General features: G+C 46.3%; 1 long non-coding RNA gene across 2 annotated transcripts in view; it reads right to left on the bottom strand.

Annotated features, from left to right (window-relative positions):
* Positions 1 to 7,494: 7,494 nt before the first annotated feature.
* The window catches only part of LOC103273768, a 2,430-nt gene continuing 878 nt past the window's right edge, over positions 7,495 to 9,046 (bottom strand). For both annotated transcript variants that reach the window (XR_505210.1, XR_505209.1), the window contains exons 2-4: positions 8,738 to 8,962; positions 8,417 to 8,484; positions 7,495 to 8,204 (exon numbers count right to left, since the gene is read on the bottom strand). This is a non-coding gene — a long non-coding RNA (uncharacterized LOC103273768). The remainder of the gene's footprint in view (positions 8,205 to 8,416; positions 8,485 to 8,737; positions 8,963 to 9,046) is intronic.

Here is a 9,046-nt window from a genome sequence, read left to right as displayed (position 1 = left end):
GATGGACAGCATGGTTGCTTCCAGGTTCTTGCTATTGTGAACAATGCTGCGATAAACATGAGTGTGCAGGTATCTGTTTGATAGAGTGATTTGAGTTCTTCAGGGTATATTCCCAGTAGGGGGATTGCGGGGTCACATGGGAGGTCGATATTTAGAGCTTTTAGGAATCGCCACACAGAAGTTTTATAAAATTCATATTTTGCTGCTGTTTTCAGGCAACAGTACTTCACAGGCAGTGTGAAATTCTTCCTTTAGAGGCATATCTCAACTGGCTGCCTCTATTTTTTGGATGTTAGTAGCCATTAGATGTTCATTGTCTAATAAATTAGATGTTACAAAATGATGATATTCTAATGATGTCAATTTTCTTAGTTGTTAACTGGAATATATCAATAAAGAGAAACTTTTAGCTTGGTGCAGGGTGACTCATACTTGTAATCCCAGCACTTTGGGAGGCAGAGGAGAGAGGATTGCCTGAGCCCAGGGGTTCGAGACCAGCTTGGGCAACTTGGCGAGACTTCTTCTCTACAATAAACCAAAAAAATTAGCCGGAAAGGTGGTGCATGCCTGTAGTTCCAGTTACTTGGAAGGCTAGGTGGAAGGAACGCCTGAGTCCCCCGGGGTGGAGGGTGTAGTAGCTGTGAGTATGCACTCCAGTCTGAGCAACAGAGTGAGATTCCAACTCAAAAACAAAAAAGAGAGACAGAAACTTTTCTCACCTTTTATTTGGTTATCTGTTAGTACAGTCTGTATTGGAAAGTCCCTTTATTTGCAATTCTGAAATTGATGACTAGCATCCTTTAACAATGCAGTTTCTAAAAGTATTTGGCCAGAGCGGTGGCTTACACCTGTAATCCCAGCACTTTGGGAGGCCGAGGTGAGAGAATTGCGAGCTCAGTGATTGGAAACCAACCCAGACAAGTTGGTGAGACCTCATCGCTTCAGTAAATAACAAAATAAGCCGGGCATGGTAGCGCGCGCCTGTAGTTCCAGCTACTTGGAAGGCTGAGGTGAAGGATCGCTGAGTCCAGCAGGTCGAGGCTATGGTGGCTGTGAGTGTGCCCCTGTGCTCCAGCCTGGATGACAGAGTGAAACTCCAACTTAAAAAAAAAAAAAAAAAGACTGGGCTCAGTGGCTCAGCCTGTAATCCCAGCACTTTGGGAAGCCGAGGTGAGTGGCTTGCCTGAGCCTGCAGGTTCGAAACCAGCCCAGACAACTCGGCGAGACCTGGTCTCTACAATAAATCAAAAATTAGCCAGGTGTGGTAATGCGCCTGTAGTTCTGGCTACTTGGAAGGCTGAGGTGGAGGGATCGCTGGAGCCCAGCAGGTCAACGCTGGGGTGGCTGGAGTGCCATTGCACTCCAGTCTGGGCCACAGAATGATACTCCAACTAAAAAAAAAAAGTATCATTATGAATGTATAGATAGATTTGAACATATTTGGTGTTATTTTTACTTTTTTTTGAGATGGAGTCTCAGTCTTCCAGGTTGGAGTGCAGTGCCACGCTCACGGCCACCACAGCCTCAACCTGCTGGGCTCAGGCGATCCTTCCTCTTCAGCCTTCCAAATAGCTGGAACTACAGACGTGCACTACCACAGCTGGCTTAGTTTTTTGATTTACTGTAGAGATGAGGTCTCACCAAGTTGCCCGGGCTGGTTTCATACCCCTGAACTCAGGCAATCCTCTCACCTCGGTCTCCCAAACTGCTGGGATTACAGGCTTGAGTCACTGCGCCCAGCCTATTTTTACCTATTATAATTAAATAATAGTCAAATTTTTCATCTTTGGACCTGTGGGAGACTTTCCAACTTGGCTCCTGAGTTCTTTTAATACAGCCCTAGCTGTCTTTTTTTTTTTTGGTAGAGAAGAGGTCTCACTATGTTACCCAGACTGGTCTTCAACTCCTGGGCTCAAGCAGTCCTCCCACTTCTAACAAAAAGTCCTGGGACCAGGCATGAGCTCCGTACCACACATGGTCATCCCTAGCAGTCTTGCTTTCTTGCTATCTGCTATCACAAGACGCAGGCAACAATCCAATCTTGTACATCTCTTGCCTCAGATTTGCATTCAGTCATTTCTCCAAATTTAGCCCTGGTTCCCCTGAGTGGTAAATGGTATTTAGAGGTCACAATCTGGGCCCTAGGGGTAGGGTTCATTTTGATGTATATGAATCATACTCCGTTTCCGTTTTCTTTCACAGTGGTTTCCATTTCACTCAGTGAAATCCTTTCAATGACCCATCAGGCCCTACGTGATCTGCAGGCCGGTGCCCAACTTTTCTCACCAGGCATGCTCTTATCTCAGGGCCAGTGCCATGGAAATGCCTTTCCCAGACCTGTGCATAGTTTAATCTTTCTGCAAATCTTTGCTTAATCAACCTTTCTCATGAAAGCCTATCCTGTCAACTCTATTTACTTTTTTTTTTAGTATTGCCTCTTAGCTGAGAGACTCCCTTTAAAACTGTAATACTGATTATCTCTCCAAACCCATTCTCATCATCTCTCTTTTTTTTTTTTTTGAGTTGGAATCTCACTCTGTTGCCCAGACTGAAGTGCAGTGGCCGCTCCGGCCACTGCAGCCTCGACCTGCTGGGCTCCGGCAATCCTTCCGCCCCAACCTTCCAAGTAGCTGGAACTACAGGCGTGCGCTACCACACCTGGCTAATTTTTGATTTATTGTAGAGACGAGGTCTCACCAAGTTGCCCAGGTGGGTCTTGAACCCGCGGGCTCAAGCAATTCACTCACCTCGGCCTCCCAAGGTGCGGGATTATAGGCTGAGCCACCGAGCCCGGCTCTTAGCATGTCTTCCTATTCATTTTTAATTTTTATTTTTTTCAAACTGGGTCTCACTGTTGCCCAGGCTGGAGTGCAGTGGCATAATCATAGCTCACCACAGCCTCGACTTCCTGGGCTCAGGCAATCCTTTCGCCTCAGCCTCTTGAGTACTACAGGCACACACCACCGCACTCAGCTGATTTTTAAATGTTTTTGTAGAGATGAGATCTTGCTATATTGTCTAGGTTGGTCTTGAACTTCTGGGCTCAAGCAGTCCTCCTGCGTTGGCCACCCAAAATGTTGGGATTATAGGTGTGAGCCACCATGTTCAGCCTTCATCCTATTTTTTAAAATCACTTCTCATTTTCTAACATATTTTGTAATTTATTTATTATGTAGTGTCCTTATTCTCCTTCTAAAATGCAAGCTCCATAAAGGCAGAGACTTTTGTTTGGTTCACTGTTGTATCTTTAATGCCTAGGTTAGTACCTACACATGGTAGCCATGCAATATAAAAAGAGTGCAAATTTCAGTATATTTTTGAATCGTCACACGCCTACTCTACTAGTATGGCTCAGTCTCCAAAGGAATAGACTGAATTGCTAACACCTTTCAAGAAAGGGAGCTATATCCAGATACGTGGAGACAAGTTCATAAAATTTTAAAACTATCCTGACAGTTCTGGGTAGGTGACCAAACTCTGATCATGTTTTTACTCTTTTGAGTTGGAGTCTTGCTCTGTCGCCCAGTTGAGTGCAGTGACACGCTTACGGCCACCGCAGCCTCAATCGACTGGGCTCAGGCAATCCCTCCGCCTCAGCCTTCCAAGTAGCTGGAACCACAAGCATGTGCCACCACGGCCAGCTATTTTTTGATTTTTTTGTAGAGATGAGGTCTCATCATATTGCCCATCCTGATCTTGAACCCCTGGACTCATGCAATCCTCTCACCCCAGCATCTCAAAGTGCTGGGATTACATGCGTGAGCCACCACGCCCAGCTTTGTTTTTTGAATTAGAAAAACAGCTTTAAGCATGGGCACAACTGAGCCTCCATTCCCCTGCAGTCCTGGTGGCGTTGGCCTCAGGCTGGGGTGACCAGTGTCCTCGGTGGCCTTGACAGCCAGGCGGGTCCAAAGTCACTCCAGAGGTACTTTTTTTAAGAGACAGTATGTCACTGGCTAGAGTTCAGTGATGGGATTAGCTCATTGCAGCGTCAGTCTCCTGGGCTCCAGTGATCCTCTCACCTCAACCTCCTGAGTAGCTGGGTCTGGCTAGTTTTATTTTTTGTAGAGATGGAGTCTCACTTGGTTGCCCAGGCTGGTATCGAACCCCTGGTCTCAGCCAGGCATGGTGGCTCACGCCTGCAGTCCCAGCACTCTGGGAGGCCGAGGCGAGAGGACTGCCTGAGAGGAGGGATTCGAGATCAGCCTGGGCAACTCAGTGAGACCCTGTCCCCACAATTAAAAAAAAAAAAAAAAAAACCACAAAAAACTGCCAGGTGTGGTGGCATACACCTGTAGTTCCAGCTACCTGGAAAGCTGAGATGGAAGGATCGCCCGCACTCAGCAGGTTGAGGCTGCGGTGGCCACGAGTGTGCCACTGCATTTCCATCTGGGCAAGAGTGACACTCGCACTCTAAAGCAAACAAAATAAAAACCAAAACCCTAGCCTCCCACCTCAGCCTCCCCCAAAACTGGTATTACAGGCAAGTCACTGTGCCCAGCCCTACATTAATTTTTGAAAAAGAACCAGGCACAGTGGCTCATACCTATAAGCCCAACACTTTGGAAGGCCAAGGTGAGGATGGACTGCCTGAGCCCATGGGTTCAAGACCAGCCTGAGCAACATGGCAAGGTCTCTTCTATACAATAAATAAAATAATCAGCTGGTCGTGGTGGCACATGCCTGTGGTCCTAGCTATTTGGAAGGCTGAGGTGGAAGGATCACCTGAGCCCAGTAGGTTGGCCGTGAATGTGCCACTGCACTCCAGCATGGGTGAGTGAGACCTCAATTCAAACCAAAAAAAAAAAAAGGAAAAAAAATGTACATAAGATCAGATTCATCAGTGACGAAATTCAAGTCAGAATTAAGATGTACCCCCCAAAATACACATATACTGCCCCAGAGAAAAGTTTAGTGTTTAACGCCTGTGTTCTCATTGATGCAATTAAGCTGGTCAACAATTAGCAACAATCACCAACCTGTCCTTTTGTATAAAAGTAGTTGACTCAAGTTATTCAGGGGCTGGGTGCCGTTTGTCAATGTCATCTTCTTTAAATGATAAATCTTGTGTATCCTAAAATGACTTTTCTGCTATTCTCTTATTCTTTGGAAGTGAACTGTGGTCAGTCAAAACTACCAAACTAGTCCTAAATACACTAGATTGTACTGTACTTGCTTTGGGATGGTGACTACTATTGAGCTACACATCACTCTGGAACCTCAGCAGCGAACTAGTAGTAAGGGAAGAGGCCAGACCTGTGAGAATGAGATCAAGGCGTCTGGTTCTCATATGAAAAGGTACCCTCTCTTTGCCCACCCCAAGACAGCCCGCAAAATTTCCAAAACCTCACAACAAACTTGGGTTTCATTTGATCTCTGTATAAAACCAAATACGTAGATCCAGTTGGGCACAGAGCAAGACCAGAGACAGAGGAATTAAGTACCGTTTGGATCTAGAACCAAGCTTTTGGGGAGAAAAATATAGGAAGGAGGATCCCACTCCCAGGGAAGAACTGGACATTCTAGTAGGTGAAAATTCAAACATAAAAGTTCTAATCCTAACTGGGGAATTGGTGTAAAAACCATAAAAACAGCTTAAAACTTTCACAAACAGCAAGAATTATGAGTTGTTAGTTCAGAAGACACTTGACTGGGAAGCCAAGTGCAGGGGCTTCTGCAATCCTTCCGCCTTCCAAGTAGCCAGATCAACAGGCACGTGCTACAACACCCAGCTACTTTTTGATTGTGGAGATGAGGTCTCGCCAAGCTGCTTGGGGGTGGTCTTGAACCTGTGGGCTAAGGACTCACTTGCCTTAGTCTCCCAAAACGCTGGGATTACAGGCTGAGTCATCAAGTCCAACTGTCTATTCAGTTTTCAAGGGGCAGGTATGCCCTGAGGGATAAGTTGCTTATCCAAAAACTTTAGGCCCTTAATCTTTTTCAGTCTGTCACAGAGGCTGGAGTGCAGTGGCTCAACCATGGCTCACTATGGCCTCCAACTCCTGAGCTCGAGATTCTCCCAATCTCAGTCCAGAGTAGCTGGCTTAGTCACAGAGCCTGGCCAGGTCCTTGATCTCAATATTGCCTGAGTTTTAGCGACAAAAGGTATTACCCAGCGAGCATTCACAACTTCACCTTTTTGGGGAAGTGTTTGCCAGCAAACAATATGGCACTCTTCCCTGAACGTTTTGTCTGGAGTCTCAATGACGGATTTCCATAATTTACTGTATAATGCTAGGTGCCTGGCCCGTTCTAAACACTTGAAATGTGTCAGTGACTAAAATACAGATACTGGCCCTTAAACTTCAAGCACAACTTTTAGCAAGGGGAGGAAAACAATGACATAGTGGTCCATTAATCCCAGCACTTTGGAAGGCTGGGGCAGGACTGCCTGAGCCCCGTTCAAGACTAGCCTGGGTAACAGTCAGACCCCATCTTCACCAGCAAATCAAAAGGTATCGGCCAGGTGTGGCGACTCACGCCTATAATCCCAGCACTTTGGGAGGCTGAGGTGAGAGGCCGAGTTCACATCTCTACGCTGAGGCGGAAGGATCACCTGAGCCTAGCAGGTTGAAGCTGCAGTGGCCTTGAGCATGCCACTGCCCTCCAGCCTGGGCAAGAGTGAGACGCCAACTCAAAAAAACCAAAAAAAGTTATCACATCTGTAGCCCCAGCTACTTGGGAGGCTGAGGTGAAGAGATTGCCTGAACCCAGGCCGACATTGGTGAGATAGGATCCTGCCACTGCACTCAGCCTGGGAGACTGAGTGAAACCCGAACTAAGAAGTTGCAAACACAGGATAAAGAGGACATCAGGGATCAAAGGTATAATGGCAAACACCTGCTTTCACCACGCCCTACTGTGTTTCATTAATTCATGTGAAGGCACGGATCACATCTCCAAACAACTTTACTTGACATGGCAATAGCTTTCCCCATCCTGTTTGGTGGATCAAGATCTGGCCCGGGCAACCTGTCTCCAGCCGGGCATGGTGGCACGCACCTATAGTTCCAGCTACTTGGAAGGCTGAGATGGAAGGACTGCAAGAGCCCAGCAGGTTGAAGCTGCGGTGGCCACTGCACTCTAGCCTGGGTGACAGAATGAGACACTAACTCAAAAAGACACCCAAAACATTCTTCTCTATCTAGTGGCTTTAATACTTGGTATTTTGGCCAGGTGCACTGGTTCATGCCTGTAATCTCAGTACCTTGGGAGGCCAAGACAGACTGCCTCAGAACAGGATTTCGAGACCAGTCTAGGGAAAATAATCAGCGACAGACTGAGACCCTGACTTGTTCTATGGCTGCAAGAAACATTTCCAAATACCTAGATATCTTTTTATGTTGCCTTCAGTCTCATGACCCTCCACTGGGTAAAAATCTACATTATGGGTTCCATGGGTCCAAAATCAAACTCAGATAAGAGAGATACTTAAGGATAGCAGAACTCATGACAAGTAGATAAAAATGTTACTTGAACAATGACATTCAAACCTGGGCTTGATAACAATTTATTCATACAGCTATTTATGGAAAATGACCATGTGAGAGGCCCAAGCACTTAGGTGAGATCAGGTACTATTACTTTTACATGTAAATGTTTTCCTAGCTTTTGCCAGGTTTTCTTATCAGGAACCTTCTCCTCAGACTGTGGTTAATCAAAACTTGCCAATTGGGCTGGGCCCTCTTTCCTTTGTTTTCAGCACGCCAGGCCACATTTCTCCACGAGCATGCACTTTCAGAACTGTAATTACAGCAAAACTAAAACATTCCACTTGCTTAGTAACAACTTATGCTTTCTACACCCAGTAATTGCTGCTTTTTACCTATATGAATCCATAAAAACCTTAGTTCCCCGCACATACCTTTAGTGACCAATCACCAAAGTGAGTCATTTTCCTCCACAAACACATTACTAAGAATTTTCCCACGCCAGCTTAGAATCTCCGTTTTAATTGCAATTAAACATTTTAAACTCGAACAGGGACTAAAGGTTAACATTCAACCAGTATAATTTGATAATAAGGCTGGTTAGCTGAAAGCAAATCATTTCTCATCCAAAAAACCATGCTGTCTCCATCGATTCATAAAATTAAAAAACTCAACATCGTGTTTTCATGCTTGTAAAACGAAGAGCCTTTCCTGTATGTTTTTCTTATCACCAGTGTCTCATACAGCAGACAGGCAAACCTCATGGTAGTAACCCTAGGATTAAAAAAAAGAAAGACTTACAAGACTGCCAATATTACAGCAGCTTATTTAAACGTTAAAAGCATTGTCCTTGTAATGGTCTATCTCAGAAGCCAGATCCGTATACGTTTTTTCAACAGAAATTCAGGTTCGGGATAGGATCATCACAGGTGAGACTAAGGACACAACACGTATTAGCCGCTAAGCAAAAATCAAATTCCACTTACAGGAATCGTTGCAGCTTAGGAACGTCACAGCAAGCCGACCTCTATCAACGGGCAGACAGCGGCCCTCACTGTTGGCAGAAAACAAACACCAATATTGTGAACTGCCGTGAACCAGGACTGTTGTAAGATCCATGCAAGAAAACGTATTTTATTTCTGAATATTGGCCTCATCTCAGAAGCCGAATCCGTAACAGGATTTTCTTCAGGTAATCAGCTTCGGGATGGCTCTCATCACCGATCAGACCAAGCTGCATGCCAGGGACATTCACCGTCAGCCCAAGGCAAGAGCGACAGAACCGGCTCGCAGGCCACTCCACTTACTTCAAGACGAAGCTGCTGGCCAGCGGCCTCTGACCTCCAGCTCCATCGGCGACGCACCAGCACCCACAACGCCGTTCAACGACGCCTTTCCGGCTGGCCTAGGCGTGGGCGCAAGTGCGGCCCTCCACGAAGTCCTGAGCCAACGCACCCGAGGCGGGCTGCCATGTTTTCACTGACCGATTTTCCGCGATTCACCCAGGCGCGACGCAACTCCTTCCCGCATCTCTAAGAAGAAGGAAGCAGATCTCAAGTGGCGCGGCGCCTTCTGCTGCAGCTCGACGGGCTCACGTCGCCCGTCTGAAAACCCAG

This window comes from Carlito syrichta, unplaced genomic scaffold (genome assembly GCF_000164805.1).
Source record: "Carlito syrichta isolate Samal-C Ts95f unplaced genomic scaffold, Tarsius_syrichta-2.0.1 Scaffold314200, whole genome shotgun sequence".
NCBI classification, from domain to species: domain Eukaryota; kingdom Metazoa; phylum Chordata; class Mammalia; order Primates; family Tarsiidae; genus Carlito; species Carlito syrichta.
Note: the sequence above shows the minus strand (reverse complement) of the source record. Positions and strands in the feature narration are given on the sequence as shown.